The sequence below is a fragment of the Mytilus galloprovincialis genome, chromosome 6 (assembly GCF_965363235.1).
Source record: "Mytilus galloprovincialis chromosome 6, xbMytGall1.hap1.1, whole genome shotgun sequence".
Lineage (NCBI taxonomy): Eukaryota > Metazoa > Mollusca > Bivalvia > Mytilida > Mytilidae > Mytilus > Mytilus galloprovincialis.
The window spans coordinates 32,274,895-32,300,555 of record NC_134843.1 but is presented as its reverse complement, the minus strand read 5'-3'; the positions used below and the strand labels follow the sequence as shown (position 1 = coordinate 32,300,555).

The following is a 25,661-nucleotide window of genomic DNA, read 5'->3' as shown; positions in this document are numbered from 1 at the left end:
AAATGTTTTAATAGTTATAGTATTTACTATGACCTTTGACAGTTTAATGGTCATTGTACATGGTTTACTACAACCACTCGACAACGCAGGCCTCTTGAAATCAACAAAAACATCCGTATATCAGAAGTCAAATTTAAGGATAAAGTCATTTGTGTACAAGATTCTGATATTCAGAACTTCTTTCATTTGTAACTAAAGGATGGACGCCTACCACGAAAATTGCATCTAATTGTCTCCAACTTTACACATACAAGTACGTTTTAAATAAAGCTAACAAAAAGAGAAACACGTTTAATAATCGGCGTTTAAAACATTTTTTATAAGCTATGAATTTGTAAGGTGAAAAAAATATAAATACACATAGGAGTGAAATATACCAGAGGAAGATTCAAGAAGGAAGATGAACCCCACTATAACATACTGTGATCTCTGATTCGTCGGAAGGATAAGGATATCCTGCTCCAAATGTTTTGCTCAAACAAAAGTGTGATCAATCAAAAGATATTAGCCTTGGTATCCTCTCAGAGAGGAAAACATAAACAAACTGATAAGAATGCGTACTATAACCTACCCCTAAATGAAAGTGCACAGATAATCGATAGTTCATCTTTTCAAAACTCAACAAAGAAGAGATTCCTGGAAGAGATATAGTATATCATATAGTGTCTTTCCAAAACAATCGTAAATTACCACTTTATACCACACGTTAGATAACTGCCATCAAGTCACATTCAAGTTAAAACTAATCATTTAAGAAAGACGATTCCGTACATCCCTTACTTTATATAACATATCCAATCATGAATAGAAACACGTATTAATGTCAGCAAAACAGAAACATCAAACTAAATAACGAAAAGTAGTTGTAAAGCAGAGAAAGGACCTCTCAAATCATGAGATATGTCTATAAGACAGGTTGTGCTGAAAATGTCAGAGAGAGAGAAAAAAAACTTTAAACAAATTAAAGTAGATAATCTGCAACACCCGACACAACTATTTGTTTGAATGAATTGTACGATAATCTGTACACATTTCTTATCCTCATCCGCTTTCACCTGGATGGCGCCTGATAAGGCTCGTTTGTCTAGCGATTCATTTCTTCAATCTACCAAAGATAACAACTACTTTAACTACACTGATTAGCGTTTGAAATCTTCATTATTAGGCGTTTATATATGTTGGTGGATAAGAGTTAGAGACGTTTGGATTCTGTGGATAACCAAACTCTTGATCAGGTCCGCCAACAGAATTGTACTGTTGGGCTTCAGGATCCGGTACTGTTTTTCCGGTCGTATTTATTAATGACAACATGTTTGCTGGCTGAATTTGATTTGTAGGTGCAGGGTGTGAAGGGCTCACACCAGGAAACCTCTGTGAAAGATAGAAAAAAAAAGAAGATATGGTTATACTATGTATGTGTAAAAGAAAAACACCAACGTTAGGTAGCCTACAAATTGTACTTGGCCCTTTGTTTGGCAATGTCAATATCGTGAATGACTTAAATGCATGATTGTTTCCTTAAATGTTATTTAGTTTGAACAAACTGTATAAAATGTCATTCTGCTGTGTTAATGTATAATTTTAGCGCAAGATATGTAATTTTATTTTTTTATGTTTGTATCCATCTGATGAGTTAAGCCTTTGTCAACTGATTTTTATAGTTTGTTCTTATATTATACTGTTTCATCACTGTCCCAGGTAAGGGGGATGAATTGGTACAATACCCTCTTTCAAACCCCTTAACATTATGTATGTTTCTGTCCGAATTCAGAAGCCTGTAATGTAGTAGAGTACACTACCAACAATTTGACTAGCGTTTACATGTACATTAAATGCCGCTATAAAAACAGTACTTTTAGGAAACATTACTAATCAGTACATTAAATGCCGCTATATAAACAGTAAGTTTAGTAAACATTACTAAACAGTACATTAAATGCCGCTATATAAACAGTACTTTTAGGAAACATCACTATTCAGTACATTAACTTTTATATCATTTTCAGTAATGTTTGGAAAAAGTTGATTACAGTACTGAAAATTACAGTCATTTTTCAGTACTGTAAATTTCAGCCATTTTTCAGTACTGAAAATTTCAGCCATTTTTCAGTACTGAAAATTTCAGTCATTTTTCAGTACTGAAATTTTCAGTCATTTTTCAGTACTGAAAATTTCAGTCATTTTCAGTACTGAAAATTTCAGTCATTTTTCAGTACTGAAAATTTAATCATTTTACAGTACTGAAAATTCAATCATTTTGAAGTACAGAAAGTTGTAGTCAAATTCAAGACCTAATAAAAAACTCGGTTATGCTATCACAAGGGGCCCTATCACAAATATCATAAGCCCCAAGGGTGAGTTGGGAATAGAAATATGCTCACTTGCATTGGTCCTGTTCCGATCGGCAGTAAAAAGCTTGTTAAAGTGGGGCGTCCGTCTGGCTGTGAAAGATGTATCAAATTTGCAGCTACGTCCTGTCAGAATGCATGTATCGAGGTTTAATCCAATGCCTCGAGTAAATAGAGTGACAAGATCTCTGTTAAGAACCCTTGCAACAACTCTTCTTGTTGCATGGCAAAATTTTTGTCCCTTACTTATATACCTTTATTTTCCAGTGGAAGTCGAAATTCCCCCTGATCATCATCGGGATGGGCCTCTATTATTAAAAGACCTACTAGTACCTGTTGTATTTATTGTTAACTTGTTCTCGTCCAGAACCATCGTGAAATATTTGCCACTGGATATAAAGCAATCAACAATCAATAAAAATTAATCATCAACAAATATCATAAGTTGGTTTGGGATAAAAACAAGAATTTTATTTTAAAACTCCATGTCTATATTTAATCTTTCATTTCAACACATTAATACATTAAAGAGGATTCTTTTGATGAACTTTATGACCACATTCGTTATGTGCCTGTTTCAAGCCACGACTTCTCATTTTTGATTGTTGTTATTTGTTGTTTGCCATAACTGGTGTTATTCAATGTTTTTGGCGTAAACCAGTGCGGGTTTTTTTTTCCTGACGATTAGTTTCGCTAGTTATCAAGATGACTTTTACAGCTTTCCATGCGCAATGATGTTTTCATTGATGATTTATGTGAAAGGCGGAAAAGGAGCTGTCATAAAAACAGTCAAATTCAATCACACTAGAACACACCCGCGAAATCGCGGGCATTCAGAGCGTAGTTGAAAGTATGTAAAGTGTTGTTGGAAGAATTATGTAAAGAAATTTCAGCAAAAGCATCATAAGTTAAAGGTTATTGGGGACAGGAAAATGTGTTTTTTTTTATATCCCTCCTCCTTTACTTCCAAAATTCCCAATTTTTGGTTTTCTATCAATTTCAATATGAACATAATACATTGAGTATGTTCTGAACATTAAGTAAGGAGCCTGTAATTCAGTGGTTGTCGTTTGTTTATGTGTTACATATTTGTTTTTCGTTCATTTTTTGTACATGAATAAGGCCGCTAGTTTTCTGGTTTGGATTGTGTTACCTTGTCAGTTCGGGGCCTTTTAAAGCTGAGTATGCGGTATGGGCTTTGCTCGTTGTTGAAGGTCGTACGTTGACCTATAGTTGTTAATTTCTGCGTCATTTTGGTCTCTTGTGGAGAGTTGTCTCAACATGGCTATCATACCACATCTTCTTTTTTTTTGTAATCAATGAATTTTGTAAAAGATTTAATAACTGGAGAATTTCAGAAAAGGTATCAAAAGTTCACTTGAATAATTTTAGGGCTTATCTGTATATTATGAACATTCATTACTATATAAATATAGTGTATTTACTTTCAATTTTAAGTTTACTAATCGATCCATGGTGGTCATTGATGTAGTATACAGACCCTCTCTATTTAATAAAATATGTGACCGCCGTGGATACCATGGTCGTCATTGATATAGTATAAAGACCCTCTCTATTTAATAAACTATGTGACCGCCGTGGATAGTAAACTTGAAACTGATAGCAGATAGAATTCTTAAAATACAGTATACAGAAAAACGCAAACCGGAAGTCTAATCAGACTTAAAATTTCGTCCAATGACGGGACAATATCCGGATGCCTTTTTTCTCGTATTGATTAATTTGTTGTGGAAAGAAAAGAAGCGACACCAAAAATGAGGTCTTCTCGTTTAATAGTATAGATTAGCAACAAATACAAAACTATCAGACAGGGGTCATCAATACAGTTTTTCAATATTAAGCAGTCAGCACCATACAAGAAGTTCTGAATAGGTCCGAGAGAAAAAAATAGATGTCATCTAGATGTAAAGCACAATGTCAGAATATCTTTCATCAAACTAAATGTATAACTACACAAAGACATATCTATAACATGACTTCGTCCGACTTGGGACAGAGGTGCATATAAATATGGTGGGTTAAACCGATTTTGTCGACGTCTGACGTTGAACATTATGGTTATTTATATAGTATCCTTGTTCTGTTGTTGTTCGGTGGGAGGCATACCACATCTCCTTGTTTTATTAATAGAACTAAATATGTAGATTATATAGATGCAGTCGTCTATATTAAAACTGTTGCTCTTTCATACTTTCTTGTAGCACTTGAAATGCAATGACGTCTTTAATATAGTTCACGTTTCTCTTATAGATAGAAAAGATTCTGTTGATACCATGACAGTTTGTTATCAGTAATAATTTAAAAGTAATTCAAAAGAATAAGCATACTTTTCAAGATATTTTTATAACATTAACCTTGGATCAAGTCAGGAACCTGTAGTCTAGTGGTTGTGGTTGGTTCACAATATTTGTTGTTTGTAAATTGTTTTGTTATACATGTACATTAGGCAGTTAATATTCTGATATGAATTGTTTCATATTCATATTTCACATGTTTAAACCTTTTATAGCGACTTTTACTCACTCTATGAAGGTCGTACAGTCGACTACAATTGCGTATATCTACCTAAAACTTTGGTGAATTATTATAGTTGTATCATTGAAAATTATAACAACATTCCTTTTGTTTACCAACACTGATATTTTCTATTCAACGGCAAGAAAATAGAACTTTGCTTCGTATTGTTCTTTGTGTGGTTTTAATATAGCATAAGAATTTGACAGCAGTAGATTTTGAATGAAAAGCTGGACTAATTTTTAGGGTAGTAAGGCAGAATCCAATTAAAATACATAATTCTAAATATGAAAAGAAATGTTAGTTAAATCTCCACAAAACAGTAACACTTCTACAAAAGATATTTCAGTCTATCACTAATTGGAGTCTTATTAGGTTTTCTTCATCTTTTACGTTACAAGTAAAAGAGTGTTCAAGTGCAAAAAAATGATTTTTTTTGTCCTTGACCTAAAGCACTTTAAAAATCACGGTTAGTGTAAAAGATCTAAACTACAGACAAATTTTCTACCTATGAACCCAAAGTGAATCGATCTATCACATGATTTTTTTTTAATCGGAAATGAACACGAATCGAGTCTTCACAAGAACTTTACAGTAACTGAACATATTGTAGATAATATTATAGAAAGTAAATATGACTTTTTTTGGTCGTGAGCATGTTTTATACAACCTATCTTTATTTCTTTCTTGTTGATCAAATTTCTTGGTCCTCAACAATTAAAGTCAGTCCTGTAAGCTCTAACCAATAATGTCTCAGACAAATACAACTTATAAGATGCAACGAGAATGCTCAAGCTGAAACGTGTCGCCTGCTTTTATATTCACGAATTATTCTATGCTGATAGACCAAGGTTAGAGTTTTAGTACAGGTGTCACATACATCACACATTGTCAAAGATCCATGAAAATGAAGTCAATGTGAGATAAACCAATTTAAGTCAGAAAGACATGTATAGCTGACAATTATTATACACGCGTAATATAGTTTTTCTATTGCTTATCTCATACAAGAAACAGCCAAAACAATGAAAATTACATATTGACCAATGAACCATGAAAAAATAAAGTCAAGGTGACTCGTCAGATGACCCCTGCTAGACAAGACATTTAAATCATAAAATCATTTCATACACTATATCTAGTTTTATATACTAGTATTGCTAAAAGAAATAGACACAAAAACTAAATTTAACATTGACTAATGACCTGTGCAAATTAGACAAATAATAGTTCACAAGACACATAGAAAACTAATGACTAAGCAACACGAATCCCACTATGGGTTTGATCTCGGGTGCTCCTGAAGGGTATGATGATCCTGTTCCACATATAAATGTAGCACCCATCCTGTTGCTCATGTTATTACAAACCCGTTAAATAGTCCAATTCGGTAGTTCATTAATAGGTAAGTGGGAAAATAACATAATAAAAATAGAAATTTGTTTTCAAGCAGTTGCTTGACAATGAAAATGAGGTCAAGGCCAACAGACATAATGCAGACTTTCGTTATACATGTATAAGCCACAAGGTATGAAGCCTCCAGTTAAAGTCAATTACCATATAAAATATCAAGCTCAATACAAATAGCTAACGCCGTAGGATTGTTATCTGTATCTTTCGCATGTCACAGGCATGACAATAAAGCAAGAAGACAAGCAAAGTCATGTACATCGATGACTCGCATCCTGGATTTTAGTTGTATTTGTTGATCAACTTTGAAACAAATTACTCAGGGAAAAGGGTCTTACTTGCAAAAGACAGAACGAAAGATTTTTTTCTAATCCATTTATCAACTTAATATTCTAAAAATAATTTATTCAAACGCCTGTACCAAGGTAGGAACCTTCTCATTGCTTGTCTCATGTCCAAAAAAACATTAAAAACATCTTTGTTGATTTAGTTTTCATTCACAATGCAGAGCATGCTACATGTATCAAGTGTTGATGGTATGTTTCCCTTTTGATTTTTGTTTGGTGTTTTTTATCGATTGATTGCTGTCGGATACGAATGCGGTTTTTTTTGGGGGGGGGGGGAGGGGGACAGGAACCTCTTCCTCTATATGGAGCTAAATGAATGGTGAAAGCATAAAATTTCTACATGTCACACAACATGGAAAGGACTATTTCAATGTTTTGTACTTAAATGTTTCATTTAAAACTAAATTTTCTCTTTTGGGACTTTATCTGTAATGTTCATACAATAATTTTAATTTAAATTGTATATTATTATGAACGAGCTTCTGGTTTTGAAAATATACACTCATGGCGCGTTATTATAGGTTCTTTCGGTCTCTTTAAAAATACACCACCACTGTATGTCTCTTAAAGTTTTGTTTAAATGTTCTTCCCTGCACATAATTACTTATTTGTATGTTAAATTCTTGTAGGATGTTGATTCAATGATAAAATCCTGTTTAATAAACCGTATTAGACTCTTGGAATTCTTCATTCTGTTGCTGAAATCTAAAAATAAAATTCAGGGTATACAATTTTCTTAAATAATCATCAAATACTACGGTAACCTTACCAATCAGGGTTATTATTAAGGAATTTTAAGATGAGTCCATATATTTAGTATTTCTGACACGTGCAATGGTGAGATTAAGGATTTTTTGTGATTTATAATTTATCATTGCAGTCTCCATGATAAACTAGAACAAGATAAACAAGAGTGCACACGCTGAAATATCTCGCCTTCTTTACTTATCATTGATATTATGTTGATAGTCCTAAGTATAAAGCTTTATTAAAGACTGTCACATAAACTTAACATTAACCAAGATAACTAAAAAAAAGACCAATGAACCATGAAAATGAGGCCAAGGTCAGATGAACCATGCCAGGCAGACATGTACAGCTATGCTTCCATACAACAAATATAGTTGACCTATAACTTATAGTTTAAGAAAAACAGACCAAAACACAAAAACTTAACACTGAGCAATGAACCATGAAAATGAGTTCAAGGTCAAATTAAACCTGCACGACTGACATATAGATCATAAAATATTTCCATACACTAAATATAGTTGACCTATGGCATATAGTATTAGATAAAAAGGCCAAAACTCAAAAACTTAACTTTGACCACTGAACCATGAAAATGAGGTCAAGGTCAGATGACATCTGCTCGCTAGACATGTACACCTTACAATCATTCCATACAATAAATATAGAAGATCTATTGCATAAATTATGAGAAAAACAGACCAAAACACAAAAATCTAACTATAACCACTGAACCATGAAAATGAGGTCAAGGTCAGATGACATCGGCCAGTTGGACATGTACACCTTACAGTCCTTCCATACACCGAATATACTAGCCCTATTGATTATAGTATCTGAGATATGGACTTAACCACCAAAACTTAACCTTGTTCACTGATCCATGAAATGAGGTCGAGGTCAGGTGAAAACTGTCTGACGGACATGAAGAACTTGCAAGGTATGCACATACCAAATATAGTTATCCAATTAGTTATAATAAGAGAGAATTTAACATTACAAAAATGAAAAATGAGGTCAAGGACATTGGACATGTTACTGACCAAAAGTTCGTAACATGAGGCATCTATATACAATTTGTGAAGCATCCAGGTCTTCTACCTTCTAAAATATAAAGCTTTTTAGAAGTTAGCTAACGCCGCCGCCGTAGCCGCCGCCGCCGGATCACTATCCCTATGTCGAGCTTTCTGCAACAAAAGTTGCAGGCTCGACAAAAATTTAATAATAACATTAACGGTACCAATTTGTCTGCACCAGATGCGCATTTCGACAACACTTGTCTCTTCAGTGATGCTCGTGGCCAAAATATTTAAAATCCAAAGCGTATATAAAAGATGAAGAGCTATAATAAGTTAACCCTTAAAATTAGATCTATGAATATTTTTTAGTCATTGCTATAACATTGTTTTTATTATCCATAGTTCTTGGATGGAGTATGATGCATGCACATATATAATTTTTTAAATTCTGTATTTTACTGATAAATATACTCACTTTTATAGTCAACATCACACTTTTACACTAACAGCAGCAACTGCAGGTGAGACACAGAGTTCTGTGGATTCATTTAGAAAATGTTCAATCTATGTATCCCTATGAAGATTTCTTGTTCCCTAGTTTGGTAAAATAATTAAGCTCATTAGTATGCAGAGGAAACCAGTTTTTTACAATTCTAGATAAGTTAACGGACAATGATAACGGATAAAAATTTATGAATATAGCAAAGTGGGCTAAAACAAATATGAAATAATATAAAATAAAGTTTTGAATTAAAACCAAAAAGTATACAGATCTTAAGATTAATGTTACAAAGAAGTATGTAAAGTTTAAGCAATAATCATAAATTGATTTTGAGATACGGCGTGACATGCATGTAAAAATACCCTCCCCCTTTTTACAAAATACTAAATAACTGAAAAATGAAATTTTAAATCATCACCAAAAAGTATACAGATCTTGAGATCAATATAACAAAGAAGTGTGTAAAGTTTTAAGCAACAATCATAAATTGATTTTGAGATACGGCGTGACATGTAAAAATACCCTCCCCCTTTTTTACAAAATACTAAATAACTGAAAAACAATATTTTAAATCATCACCAAAAAGTATACAGATCTTAAGATTAATATAACAAAAAAAGTGTGTAAAGTTTTAAGCAATAATCATAAATCGTTTTTGAGATACGTCGCGACATGTAAAAATCCCCTCCCCTTTTTTACAAAATACTAAATAACTCAAAAATGAAATTTCGAATCATCACCAAAAAGTATACAGATCTTAAAATTAATATAACTAAGAAGTGTGTAAAGTTTTAAGCAATAATCAAAAAATGTTTTTGATATACAGTGCGACATGTGAAAAAAACACCCCCCTGTTTTAGTTACAAAGTGCCGTAACTCAAAAAGTTTTAATCTTATTTTGACCGAAAAGTATACAGATCATTTGACTATCATAAGAAACAACTACAATAAGTTTCGTGAAATTTGGATAAGTCGTTCTCAAGTTACGGCGCGACATGTTTACGCCGGACAGACGGACAGACGGACGGACACCGGACATTTGTATAACAATTTTGACGGGCGTATAAAAAAGTAATCAAAGCGCTGTAAGCACTGTAGGCAGTTAACCAAAAACCAAGGCAAACATAATTACGAAAACTGTGGCAATGTTGCTTCAACATTTTTTAAAGATTTAAAAGAACAAACATTAAACATTCATATATAATTGTACATTTATGTTCATTTAATGAATTAATTATTAAGGCAAATAATTCATATTTTATTACGGTTTTCAATAGCAACGCACATGACCATTCGTGGTCATGAGTCTTTCATGAGTCAGCAGTGGTACAAATTTGCAATGATTGCAGTTCTTCTAGTTGATCGTAATTGTTCGTATTAGTTGACTGTTAGTAGTTCAAGATGACTTTAGTACGAGCTTGTAAAAGTATGAATGGACTTGCTTCCCTGGAAAGCAAACTGAGTTTGTGTTGTACAGTACAAAAGTTATGAGACACAAATCAGACAAATGTTTACTACTACAGGGATCAATGGTGAGGTCTGACTGACCTGTCCATAGTAAATGTAAACGACTCCCACCTTCACCCCAAATCAACCATGTCTAAGTTTGGAATAAAATGACAGGTGTTAGGGTCTAGCAAAGTGATATGCATATGTGTCACATATGAGATTGACCTTGAATGTCATTCAATCTTTTCTGAAATGACAAACAGGAATGAATATGGTTTAGGCGTTGGTATCTCAATCTTTTGCAAGTTTTAAAAACACACACAAGAGGGTGTGGGGTGACCCTAGGGACTATCCCTATTTTTCATTTGATTTTTTATATTGTCCCATATATGAATATAATTATATGGTTTATGGGTGGGGATCTCGGCCGTTATCAAGTTTTCCAACAGGAGGGGTGGGGGACCCCAGTGACTTCCCCTATATTTCATTCGATTTGTAAAATTGTCCAATACATGAATATATATGGTTGAGGGGTGGGGATAAAGGAAATAAAGATATGAATGAATGAATGTTTCTAAGTTATCAAACAGGAGTGGGTAGGGTGACCTTAAGAACCCTCCCTATATTTCATTTGATTAGTGCTCATACATGAATATATATGGTTTAATTTAAAGGTTGGGATCTCGACTCTTTCCAATTTCTTAATCAGGTGACTGCAGGGACTCCCCCTATATTTCATTTAATTTAGAGTTGGGGATCCCAACTGTTTCAAAGTTCTTCAACATGAGGGGTAGGGTGACAACAGGGACTTCCCCTATATTTCATTTGATTTGTTATATAGTCTTATATAGGACGCCTCCGGGTGCGGGAATTTCTCGCTACATTGAAGACCTGTTGGTGACCCTCTGCTGTTGTTTTTTATTTGGTCGGGTTGTTGTCTCTTTGACACGTTCCCCATTTCCATTCTCAATTTTATTATACATGAGTATATATGGTAATGGGGTGATGATCTCGAATGTTTCCAAGTTCTCAAACAGGAGGGGGTACAGTGACCATAGGGACCCCCTTATAATTCATTTGATTTGTAATATTGTCCCATACATAAATATATATATTGTTTAAGATTGTGGATCTCGACCATTATATATTCTCAAACAGAGTGGCCCCACGAACTCCACCTATATTTCATATGATTTGTTATATTGTCCCATACATGAATATATATATATGGTTTAGGGGTGGGGATCTTGTCCTTTACCAAGTTTTGGTCATTTTTGTCTCTTGTGGATAGTTGTCTCATTGGCAATCATACCACATCTTTTTTTTTATATATAAGAAACTTCCAGCTATTTTAACTGACCTATCAAAATTGAGAAGGAAAAAATACCCCTTGAAATTGCAGTAATATGTTCAACTTGAAAAGCATTTAACATGCATTACCAACATTTATCACTGATGAAAAAAAATTATACTGTTACCAGGAACATATATATTGTTAGATAAACTGTTCCCAGCTGTCACAATGTATTGGATTTTCACATTAAAATTGGTGTACAAAATATTTTCTGCTTTTTCTTTCTTTTTCATATAAGTCTTTTGGTTTTTAATTCTAGTGTTTATATTTATTAACATGCATAGATGCATAGATGTATTTTGTAACCTGTCTGGATTTTTTTAGTAGCCAAATCCGGGATTACCCTCATCCGCTTCCGGAATCGGATCCGATATTGTAATCTCGTGGCAGCCATTTTGGTTTCAATGTTGTTTTTGACAGATAGTGAGATACGATTTTACTCGGATTTACACATTATTTATCGGCGATTTTATGTATAAAGCTAGCGGTAGAACAAATTGAACATGGCTGTCATGAATAGTAATGATGAATATAAGTTTGAGATCGTTTATTAGGAAACTTTGGTAAAAATGTTTTCAAAGTTATTTTTTTATATTATTTCAAGGTCCGTCGGGCATGTCGTGCGTAGCTAGTAACAAAGTAGAAAGTCCGACTGCAAAAGTGGAAGGTCACAGACCTTGGACCACCGCTAATTTAAACCCCTGCGTCCAAATTGAAAAGATACGAAAATTTCGTCTTCTTTTAAATTCAAAATTGCCGCCAACAGTTGAACTTATATACGTAGTTGACTACGTATTGTCGACAAACAATATTCTTACGACTTTTGCAATTTGGGAAATCATAACTACTTGTCTTTAGAGATTTTCGGCGATTAGATATTTCATACATTTGTTCTTTGACATCTTAGCCAAAAGCTCAGAGGATAATAAACTACATAAGGATTCCTAATGTGCTCTACTTCCTATGTGCAACTTCAAAACTTTTGGGAAAATCGACGATCATTTAAGGTTTTTCTGGTCATATTTTTTGTAAATCAGAATGAAAAGTATAAAAAAACTGTCCAATAAGTTACAAATAATATAGTAGCCAGCTAGATTATAACAATGGCACGTATTTCAGCATTTATTGGGTAGCACACAAATCCAGAGTGCTCGCATAAGGCAGCTTAACTGCCTAAAAATGAAGCTTTGCTGTAGTAAAATATAAACTTGCGTAGCAACAGATCAAAATGATTAGATCTATTCGTCAACTCCCCCCCCCCCAAAAAAAAAAAACCATCAAATTATTGTCCCCTTAAAACAAAACAACCATTACCATGGCAACCATAAAAGAACCATTGTAGTAAAGTTACAGATTGCATAACAATATACCCGGAGACAAATTATTTTAAGTGACACAGTTTTGATGGCAACATCCAGTGGCGGATCCAGTAATTTTCATGAATGGGGCCCCGCTGACTGCCTAAGAGGGGCCTCGCTCCAGTCAAGCTTCTGTGATTCCCTTTATAAGCAAGAAGGATTTTTTTCCCAAAAAGGGAGGCTGGACCCTCACCCCGAGTTATAATAATAATATAATAAAGCTCATTAGGATTAAACCAAATTTCAATAAGGCGCTCTACATAAAATATCAACTACATAAATGAAAAATTTACTTATATACAAATGTAAACAAATTTATTGTCTTGGAACTAGAAAAATGCTGGCTATTGGTCCCTTTTTGGCCCTTTATTCCTAAACTTTTGACCCATAACCCCGTAAACGAATCCAAACCTTCTACTTGTGGGTTTAAACATTGTGGTACAATTTCAGAGCAAATGAAATACTTATACACAAGTTATTATCCTTACTAGAAAAATCCTTGTTTTGGGCTTCTTATTCTAAAACGGTTGGACAGCCATCCCCAAAATCGATCCCAACCTTCCTTTTGTGGTATTGACCCTTTAGAAAAAAAAATCATTAAGATCTATTTTGTTAAACTAAAGAAACTGTCCGGAAACCAATTGGGCTTCGGACGACGCAGACGACAACGACATCATACCATTATACAATCCAAGAAAATGTTTGAGGTCGTATAAAAAACACCTATAGTATAATTTTTTTATTTCACTGGATAATGAATTCCACGCTTTTGTGCCACTAAAAGAACCAGATGCTCCGCAGGGCGCAGCTTTATACGAAAACAAAAACTCCCAAAATCAATCCCAACCTTCCTTTTGTCGTCATAAACCTTGTGTGAAAATTTCATAGATTTCTATTTTCTTATACTAAAGATATTGTGCAAAAACTAAGAAAAATGTTTGTTTTGGACCGTTTTTGGCCCCTAATTCCTAAACCGTTGGGACCAAAACTCTCAAAATCAATCCCAACCTTCTTTTTGTGGTCATAAATCTTATGTTAAAAGACGTAGGTCCGGTAACGGCCGATTTTGGCCTCAATTTTCAAGTTCATCTGACGAAATATTTTAGACACTTTTTAAACACTTAGGTGTCTATTTCAATTGATTCAATTAGTTTTTGTGAAAGATTTCAACTGATTAAGTCATTAAAAACGCTCTGATTCAAGTGAAACATGAAAAATCTATCAAATTCGCCAAAAATCGTCACTTTTCAGATGGTTTTGGTCAAAAATGAAAGTGGCCGCATCCGTGTTCATCCTCAACCTTTATATATAGTATGTATTATCATCAAATACAACTTACATTTCAATATTATGGATGAACACGAATGCGGCCACTTTCATTTTACACCATCTTCGCTAGCCAAGGGTTACGATCCACTCCCGCTCTCTCGTAACCCTTGGCTAGCGAAGATGATTTTAGACAGAAACCGTCTAAAATTTGTCTAAAATGCTGAAATTGTGAAGATTTCAGTAATTTAGCGTGACTTTATGATGCTAGTACCCGATATAGGTGCATTGTATTGTCAAACAAGCCCATATTTATGTACCAGAATCATTCTACTTTCCAAAAAATGGCTTAACGATTACATTATCACAATTTTGTAAAACTGCTATATTTTGGGGCCAAAAAGGAGTCTTACCGTACCACATCCTTTAATAGAATTCTGTTTACTGAAAGTTCTTGTGCGAAAACCAAGTAAAATGCTATTTTGGGCCCTTTTTGTCCCTAATTCCTAAACTGTTGGGACCTGGCCTCACGGTCATAAAACTTTCGAGCATGATTTTTGTACTTGGACTCGAAAATCAACCAATCAAATTGCTGGATTTCATGTTTCGAGCATTATTTTTGTGCTCCGAGCACTGAGCAAAGTTTTATGCCTTTAAGGCCAGAACTCCCAAAATCAATCCCAACCTTGCTTTTATGGTCATAAACCTTTTGTTTAAATTTCACATGTTTCTATTTACTTATACTTAAGTTAAAGTGCGAAAACACCAAATGTTTTCGGACGACGACGACGACGACGGCAACGTCATACTGTACATACCAATATATGACCGAGACCACAATTGTCTGTTCTTCTTCGCTTCGTTGTTCACGAATATAGTCCCTAGTGTGTACTCGTTTAAACTAATATCAATTTGACATGTTACTTGTAACTTTTCTTTTCATTTAAAGTACCTAATACAATACCAAAGAGCTTCCAAAACTTAAAATTACTGGAATTTATTACAGCTTTGTGTTTATTAACTTAATTCTCTGGTTGATGAGCTCTTTTGTGGCCGGTAACAGAGTAGAGAGTAAAATCACAAAAATACTGAACTTAAGGTCGTGATAACGTCGCTGTGAGATCGTAGCGCAATCTCTCCGAATAGAAACACGCTTTCGCTACGCTCTCGCAACGATTATACAGCGACCTTTGCGATCTTATACGATCTTAATGCGCTTCCACTACGCTTCTACCACGACCTAATTTCGCCACGACCGCACCACGATTGTTTTGAACATGTTTAAAGATGGCCACGCTCTTCACGATCTTGGTGGTACGACCTTACTGCGACCTACACGATCATCAAAATTTGCATTTTTTCCACAGATCGTAGTGCGATCGTGGCTTAGTGGGACTGGGGTATAAGAGAAAACTCAATTCGGAACATCCATAATCACGTGGCTAAATCAAATAACAAAACGCATCAATAAAAGGATAGACAAGAATTATCAATTTCCTATTTTGGTGTCTGTATGATCTATAAAATATGTAACTTTCTCACTGAATGTATATGTTCCGGACCATATGAGTATTTGGACCATACGCGTATGGTCATGACCATATGGGTATATACTCATATGGTCCGACCATACGCGTATGGTCGGGGTAATTAACACTCTGTTACAGTTTACTTTTAATACTTCTAAACTCTTCATATGGTATGACCGTTCATTCAAAAGACGCTATCATATAGGTAATTTTATCGTTATATTATAATAAAAAGATAAGCTAAATAAAAATAAGAAGTTTCACATTGTTAATTTTACTTAATTGTCAAATTTAAAGTAAACACATTTTATACCGATGGTCATTACCGATGGTCATAACCGATTTGTTATTACGAGTAAATGGCAATATGTCGACTAAAAAATTAAATTCCAAAAATTTCTTAATGAACTGTTACATTTAAAGTATTATTTATTAAAGTTGTGTTGTGAAGATGGTGTATTGCAGTCAACCATTTTACGATATTTGAGATCTAGAGCTTCTTAAAAACACTGTAGACATCAGAATTGCCAAAGACCTCGGTATCACTGTACGCAGCTGCAAAAAAGGCTTGTTTTTCACTCGCAAACAAAATGTGTAAATGAAAAAGATCGTGCACAAAACTTGCAAATGCAAAAAAGCTATGATACCGTGTGGAAGTGAATGTCATCCAAGCCTACATGAACTAATGTAACTAGCGATGAAAACTAACTATGGCATCAATATTAAACTTTACGTAGTTTTTTTTTATTATAAAATTAAAAAATTGTCATGTTTTAAACCATCATTGTTTTTTTTTAGATAAAGTTCTTGTATTATTGAAACGTTTATAATGTAATTTGGAAAAATAAATATACCTATATGGTCCAAATACTCATATGATCCGGCCCGTTAATAACCAAACGAGTATTATACTCATATGGTCCGACCATACGCGTACGGTCGGACCATACGCGTATGGTCGGACCATATGAGTATACGCATATGGTCAGGTCATGACCATACGCGTATGATCCAAATACTCATATGGTCCGGAACATATACAAAAGAGGGTAACCAAAGATTTTGCGACGATGCAAATATTAAACTTTACAATATAAATAAATATCTTTAACCAACGAATTCAAATAGCAAAAGCTATGCAATTAACAAATATATACTTATATGCTTCATGTAAATTATTTAACAATGAAATACATTAATTATGAAATTTGAAGTTTTACCAAGGGCGCTAATAATTAATTAATAACACTGTCTACCACACAGCATTTCGGGGACACTCCCTCTGGTATCATTCCCCCTCTTTTATAGCTGACTATGCGGGGGCTTTTTCTTATTATTGGGGGCATTATGATGACCTATAGTTGCTAATGTTTGTGTCATAGTCACAGTCATCCTCATTGCTTCCCTCAATCTTTATTCTATCACCAATAGTTTCAACACCTAGTCTGATCAAGTCTTGATCAGTAAGGTGCTGAAAAGAGTCATCTTCTATCCTATCATCTTTAAAAATTTTAATTTGAAAGATTTGCAGATTAAGTTCTACAAGAGCACGTTGTATAGCAGACGACATGTTGCCAGTATGAAAATAAACCCGAAAAAAATATACATGTTTTTGGTTATTTTCGGAAGTCTACCACCACCACATAATGAAAAAAAGCACTGAAAGTAATTGATTAACCACCTAGTATAATATTTTTTGAACCAAACATAAAACATTTTGACCACTGATCATAAAGTTGTTTGAACTGAACATAATATTTATTTTACTGAACATAATGATCAGTCTACAGAACATAATATTTATTTCACTCAACATAATGATAACAGTACTGATAATAAAGTGCTGCGCTTTAGCGCATGATACGCCCGTTGCTCTTTTAACTTGTTTTTAAAAGTGTTAGTTATTGTCCAAAAATTGGAAAATCCCCCCTTTTTTAAGAATAAAAATTCATAACACGGAAATGTAAAATCTTAAATTTATAAAAATTGAAAGGGAGCTTACATCAATATATATAAACAATTCACCAAAGTCTCATGGACATTGGTGAAAGCCTTTTTGAGTTATTGTCCGAAGTGTTAAAAATCCCCCCTTTTTATGAATAAAGCCCCATAAATCCAAAACTTAAAATCTAAAATTTATAAAAATTGAAAGGGAGCTTGCTTACATCAATAGATATAAACAATTCACCAATGTTTCATGGACATTAGTGAAAACGTTTTTGAGTTATTGTCCGAAGTGTGGACAACGGATCCCCCTTTTTTTTTTATAAATAAAGCCCCATAAATCCAAAACTTAAAATTTGAAATTAAAAAAAACGAAAGGGAGCTTACGTCAATAGATATAAACAATTCACTTAAGTTTCATGGAAATTGGTGACAGCGTTTTTGAGTTATTGTCCGAAGTGTGGACGACGGACGGACAACGGTATACCATAATACGTCCCGTCTAAAGACGGCGGGCGTATAAAAAGTGTGTTTGACCACTGAATATTTCGGTTTCTGTAATCAACATAATGAGAAATCTACATAATATAATAATATGTTGACAGAAGATATTTTCAAAAGTACTGAATATAAAGACAAAAGTATATTGATTAAAGTGCTGAATATAATACCAGATCTGCACAATATAATGATTATTCTACTGATCATTATGATGTTATTGCTCAACATAATTGTTATACTACTGAACCATGTGAACATAATAAAAAGGGCACTCATAATCGAGAAAAAACGCTGAAAATAATTAAACTTTCACAGCATATACTAAATATGAACAACGAAAGACAGCTATCACAAATAGATTCTGGGTGTATCTGTGATTGGGAAATGTGTTGGTCTGGAACCACACACACACAATAAACAGTACGGACTCTGACTCTGGGACTAGCTCTTGTAACAAAAGACGACTCTGGTTAGCGCGATGTATAATTTAATAAGTTCAGCATGGAAGTAGAGTTGGGACTGCTCAGTGTAATACTAAATCCATTTTGCCACATCAAAATAACAACATAGTTTATATAACAAACCAAAACTACTTGTACTTGACAAATATTTCTCTAAATGAGTGAGAAAATTCAAATAAGGGATAACAGAAAAATTAACACATAAATGTAGATAACAATTAACGATTATAGAACATACAGACTTATTTATGGAATTAAAGCCTTGGCTTGTCAAATACGAATAATCTGAGACTACTATAACACGTGTTATAGTAGTCTCAGGAATAATAGATCATTTTGAAGTAAAATGTCGCCATTTAAAAAAAAAACAAATTAAAACATGAAATTATATTAGCTTAATCTTCTAAACTTGACCTAAATCTTGCACAATAAAAATATCAAAATCCCTAGTGAAATATTGCAAATATAACAAAATCACTGGTTTTACAAAATCTTTAACAAAATGTCCAAAAAGTATCAAAATAAATTTTTGTCCATTTTTCCACTGTGACACAGCTATGGCTTTCCATATTCCTTGTCTGTCCTATTATATTCATATATGGTATTTGAAATGAAAATAAGCACAAAACCAGTCATTTTAACAATTACGATCCTATCAAGGAACCCTTTTAAAGTGACTATATCAGAGACAAAAACAAAATGTATACAATAGATATAAAAAAAGAAGATGTGGTATGATTGCCAAATAGACAACTCTCCACAAGAGACCAAAATGACAGAAATTACCAACAATAGGTCATCGAACGGCCGTCAACTATGAGCAAAGTCCATACCGCATAGTCAGCTATAAAACTTTAAAGGCCCCGAAATAACAATGTAAAACGAGAAAACTAACGGCTAACTCATGTACAAAAAATAAACGAAAAACAAATTGAACGCATAAACAAACAACCACTGAATAAGTATACAAGACGAAAAGAAAAGGACAGTACAAAATATGTTAAGAATCTAATCTAAAATAAAAATGAAAATAATCCTCGTACAAAATAAATATTTATATATAAAAAAGGTGACTAGATGCTCTGCAAGGGTAATTAGCATATTTCGAATTTTACTTAATATGTTTTGACCAGCAATTTAAAAATAAATAAATACATATTTGAACAATAAAAAAAAGAATTTTTCATCATAGGATCGGGATATTGTAACTTGATAAAGGAATTCGAATGTGAAATGATGGTAGCTAACCACGGATCCAAGAAAAGACACGTATTATATGTCAATAAACACGATATTAAAATAAGAAGATGTGGTATAATTTCCAATGAGATTTCTGTTTACTACAAGCTATAACTACTGGAAGAAAAAGCTCAAGTAAAATTAAATATTATCAAGGATTGGAGAGGCCTTGTTATCTGAAAGACAGAGAAAACAACATGATTTTTTTTATATCGGGAACTTTTCAATATTCCCAACTATAGAATCCGACAAATTAACGAAAAAGTTTTTTTTTAGTGAGAACAACATTTTATCAAACCATAATTATTTATTTCTTCAATATAAAAAGAAGGAGATGTGATAGGATTTTCAAAGTTAAAAAAATAAATGGATTTAAGCAATTATAGTCGGCAATAACAGGTTCCGACATGAAAAATAAGAATTAATACACAAACTGACGGCCTAATTCATAATAAAACAATTTACGAAAAACATATATGACATACACGAAAAAACGACAAACACTGAACTACGGGCTTTTGACTTAAAACAGGTACATACAGAATTTGGCGGGGTTAAAAATTTCTGTGTGCGCTCAATTTCTAAAAAAAAAAACCCTATCACAACACAAGACCAAACTATAAAAAAAATCAGTTGAATGATCGGATCATCATTCAATACTATCAATGACGATATCAGATCAGGTGCGGGATCCAAACCACGGAACACCCTGAAATTCCACAAAATAAAAATAAAATCGAAAAACTTGAATGGGGTTTCAATCACCAACACTCCCTCTCCCCTCATGCCGGATCCGCTCAGTCAGACTCAACTTTTGAGTGTGTAATTTAGGTATAAACTTGTGAAACTGCAAGCTACTGCTCACTGATGATACCCCCGCCGTAAGTGGATAATATTAATAGTGTAAAAATATGGAAGTGTTCGGTAAACAAGAAGTTGTCGAGTGATGAATCTGAAAACGCATCACACGGTATAGCTGACTTATAAAAATCCTGAAACCAAATTTCAGAAATCCTTGTATTGTAGTTCCTGAGAAAAATGTGACGAAAATTTTTAACTTGGTTATCATGTGTAAAATCATACAAGTGTTCGGTAAACAGGAAGTTGTCGAGTGATGAATCTGAAAACGCATCACACGGTATAGCTGACTTATATAAATCCTGAAACCAAATTTCAGAAATCCTTGTATTGTAGTTCCTGAGAAAAATGTGACGAAAATTTTCAACTTGGCTATCATGTGTAAAATCATACAAGTGTTCGGTAAACAGGAAGTTGTCGAGTGATGAATCTGAAAACGCATCACACGGTATAGCTGACTTATATAAATCCTGAAACCAAATTTCAGAAATCCTTGTATTGTAGTTCCTGAGAAAAATGTGACGAAAATTTTCAACTTGGCTATCATGTGTAAAATCAGACAAGTGTTCGGTAAACATGAAGTTGTCAAGTGATGAATCTGAAAACGCATCACACGGTATGGCTGACATATATAAATGTTGATACCAAATTACAGAAAGGGTGGATGTGTAGTTCCTGAGAAAAATGTGACGAAATTTTCATGGGATGGACTGACTGACGGACGGACGGACGGACGGACGGACTGACGGACGGACTGACAGACAGAGGTAAAACAGTATACCCCCCTTTTTTAAAGCGGGGGTATAAAAATTGATAACAATACAAAATAAATAATTGATATTAAATTGTAACAGAAAAAGGAGAGAAAATCATTCCAGACATGTGTTGCAGCATTGGATTACAGTAGTTTTAATAAATATTTATATGACAGAAGTATCATGGAAAACATAAACTAATCATGAATGTGGCAGAAGAGATAGTACACGGTTTATATTCTTCTCATTGATATTGTTCAGGAAGGCTCAGAGTGATTGTACAGTAAACTTGCAAGCGATTGTACAGTCAATAAAAATATCCGACATGGAGAAAATGAATATATTTGGATTTCTACTGGAACAATGACTTCAAAACTTTCAGACAGGTACGACTATATATCAGAAAAGGTACATGTGGAAATTCAGGTAGCAAACATAGATTTTTAGATGTTTTTTTAGACATTTTTCGTCGTTTTTTTTATACATTTTTGATCCCTGTTGTGTGGCAAATTTGATCGTTTCACACATCATGGAGCTCCATCATTCTAAGGAAAACGTTTGGATGCACATAGCTTTCTTATTATTTTATTGGTTCTTTATGAGAATATTTAAGCTACCAAAACCTGAAGCAGAAACGTTACATAGCTATATATAGTAACATAAGAGTTCATCCAATTTTCTTCAAGCAACTTGTTATTTTGCAAATGTCGTGGCCCCTTTTGACAGTCTCCCGAATGACCAAATTATAAGAAAACCGTACAGTTCCGTTTCCACACTATGGTACTGGTCCCTTCGAATAGAATCACGCTTTCACTACGCTCTCGCTATAATGATACAGCGACCTTTGCGATCTTACCACGACCTTAGTGCGAACTCACTAATACCTGATTCCACCACGATTGCTTTGAACATGTTCAAAGTTGTATACGCTCATCACGAACTTGAAGACCTCGCCACGACCGCGATACGGCCTCACTGTGATCTTCAAGATCGCGCTACGATCGTCAACATTTGCATTTTTTCACAGATCGTAGTGCGATCGTTGCCTAGTGTGACCGCAGAATTAAACTTTATTAGTTGAATAGAGCCACAAGAGCTTAACAAAAAAATACTACTTCCCTTAGCCCCATATGTTTACCATTTCCTGGTAACAGGACTCAATTTGGCAAAAAAGAGGGAAAGTGCATAGTTTATAAATTAGCCAAATTATGTTTAATAAAAAGAAATAATATAGATATTCAGACATTTAAAACTTTTTTCAGTTTAAAAAAACAAATAAAAATAGTGTTCAAAAGTAAACTTTCGTGAAAAAAATATGGTTTATTTGAAGAAAAAAAACAACAAATTGCACACATTTAAAGAACATTTCATATATAAAACAGAATTTACAAATAATTTAACATAAAACAGATAATGTTTATCTGTTTATCTTTTAATACAAAAAAAGTTATGTATTCCTGTCGACAGGAAAAATATGTCCACAAATCCGAATTTTGAGCGTCCGTCGTCGTTAACTTATAAACAAATTTTCTCCTCTGATACTACTGGGCCAAATTTTACCAAACTTAGCCACAACCATCATTGGGGTATCTAGTTTAAAAATTGTGTCCGGTGACCCGCCAAACTAACCAAGATGGCCTCCATGGCTAAAAATAGAACATAGGGGTTAAATGTATATTTTTGCTTATCACTCTGAAACCAAAGCATTGAACAAATCTGACAAGGGGTAAAATTGTTAACTAGGTCAAGATCTATCTGCCCTGAAATTTTCAGATGAATTGAACAATGGGTTGTTGGGTTACTGTCCCTGAATTGGTAATTTTAAGGAAATTTTGTCCGTTTTCTGTTATTATCTTGAAAATTATTATAGATAGAGATCAACTGTAAACAGCCATTATGTTCACCAAAGTAAGATCTACAAAAAAAATCAACATGATTGAAATGGTAAGTTGATCCCATGAGGAGTTATTGCACTTAATAGTCATTTTTTTACCAATTTTTCGTAATTTTTTTACAAAAATCTTCTCCTCTGAAACTACTGGACCAAATTCAACCAAACTGAGCCAAACTCATTATTAAAGTATATTTTTATATATCTGCTCTAAATAGTTTCATATGAATTGTACAACTGGTTGGTTGGTTGCTGTCCCCCAATTGGTAATTTTTACAGAAATTTAGCCGTTTTTGGTTATTTCCTTGAATGCTATTATATATAGAGATAAACTGCAAAAAGCATTAATGTTCAGCAAATTAAGATCTACATATAATTCAACATGACCGAAATGGTCAATTGACCCCTTTAGGAGTTATTGCCCTTTATAGTCAATTTTTAACAATTTTCATTAATTTTGTAAATTTGGGTAAGTTTTTACGAAATGTGTTCCTCTGTAACTAAAGGGCCAAGTTCCTTACAGATAGAGAAAATTGTAAGTAGCAAGAATGATGAGTAAAGTATGATCTACGAACAGATCACAATCACCAAAAAACAATTTTGTCATGAATCCATCGTTTTCCTATGTTTAATACACTCATAAACACAGGCTCTTAAGAGCCTCTAGTTATACTTCATTGAACTTTTGATGTCGTCCCTTAGGCCGTTAGTTTATTTCGTCTGAATTGTTTCACATTTTTTTTTGTCGTGGCCTTAGAATAACAAAAGGTCGTACCCTTACTGTTATTGTCCGTGTGTTTTATTATTTATCCAGCTAGTTGTCCATATAGTGTCCTTCTAAGGAGGCAACTGTTTAATATTCGGGGGAGGGGGGGGGGGGTTGATAATCACAAAAATAAATGGTTTGTTCTGTGGTAGTTTCAAAATACATAACCTGACTTACAATGCATTGAAAATAAACTCTGCAGGTCTATTCGAAAGTATTAGATGGCAACAGATTCTTCATAAAATTCATTTTTTCCCCAAAAAAAGTCGTGAAACACTTCCGAAAAGTTCATATAATAATATTATTAATATTATTTAAAATATACTTGAAATGTCTGAAAAAAGGTTTCATTTAACTTGAGCTATATTGTGTCAGATACACATACCTCACTTTTATTACAGGGCAGTAACTACATTGAGGCAAATTTTATGCTTACGTTATAATTTTATATATACTCAAAATTGGAATAAAAAAGAAGTATCAATTTAGATATTTCTCATCAGACTCGTTATTTTTCCTTAAATCTTTTATTTATTTATTTATTTCAAAGTCTAATTTTCTGTCAACCAGTGTATTCGCTGATACTGTTTTTCTCTTTAGCCCTTTCTAGCCTATTTTGCTGCAATATACTTGATACATAATTTTCTAAAGTTGTTACTTTACAATTTTTTATGCCTCAATTATGGGCATTATGTTTTCTGGTCTGTGCGTGCACTCCTCCATCTGTCTGTCCCACTTCAGGTAAACGTTTGTGGTCGAGGTAGTTTTTAATGAAGTTGAAGTCCAATCAACTTGAAACTTAGTAAACATGTTCCTTTTGTCTTTGTCTGAGTTGTCATTATAGATGGTCCTAGCTGTCTTTTTTAGACGGTCCGAGTTGTCCCAGGACGGACATGTTCTGCAACTAACTAAAATGCCCCAAGTTTGAACACGTTATTTGATTTCGTGATCACCAAACTAACCAAATGAAATGTGAACTACATTGATATATTTCGTAACTTTTTACCTTAAAAAATCCTGGTCCTATGTAGATTTGGAAGTTGTCGTCAGCAAAAGATTAAAACACCGTTCATTGTGGGCTTCCGTTGTCGTTGATTTCTATATTTTATGCAATGTCAATTTCATCATGCAATACTTTCTCCGCAATCAGGGGTTCATTAAGGGATACACACAGTTTGATATTCATGCTAATAATATATAACAGTTACGATTTAAAAATCAATTTGAATTTAGGTTGCAGTAAGAAAAAAACAATATTAGGTCAATGTCATAAAGATATAAACTTTTTAGTATTCTGAATAAAACTGGGGAAAGGAAGGGCGCATTTAAATCTTGCCCTATCCCAGTTTCGCAGTCTTATACATATTTTTTGTATCAGG

General features: G+C 33.6%; 2 long non-coding RNA genes across 2 annotated transcripts in view; both read right to left on the bottom strand.

Annotated features, from left to right (window-relative positions):
• Positions 1-408: 408 nt before the first annotated feature.
• Positions 409-25,661, bottom strand: part of LOC143078090 (uncharacterized) — a 32,235-nt gene continuing 6,982 nt past the window's right edge. Inside the window, exon 5 of the long non-coding RNA XR_012979047.1 lies at positions 409-1,371. This is a non-coding gene — a long non-coding RNA (uncharacterized LOC143078090). The remainder of the gene's footprint in view (positions 1,372-25,661) is intronic.
• Positions 7,262-25,419, bottom strand: LOC143078089 (uncharacterized). Its single transcript, XR_012979046.1, has 3 exons — positions 25,289-25,419; positions 8,885-9,003; positions 7,262-7,345 (listed from the first exon to the last, which is right to left on the bottom strand). It is a non-coding gene; the product is annotated as an uncharacterized LOC143078089 (long non-coding RNA).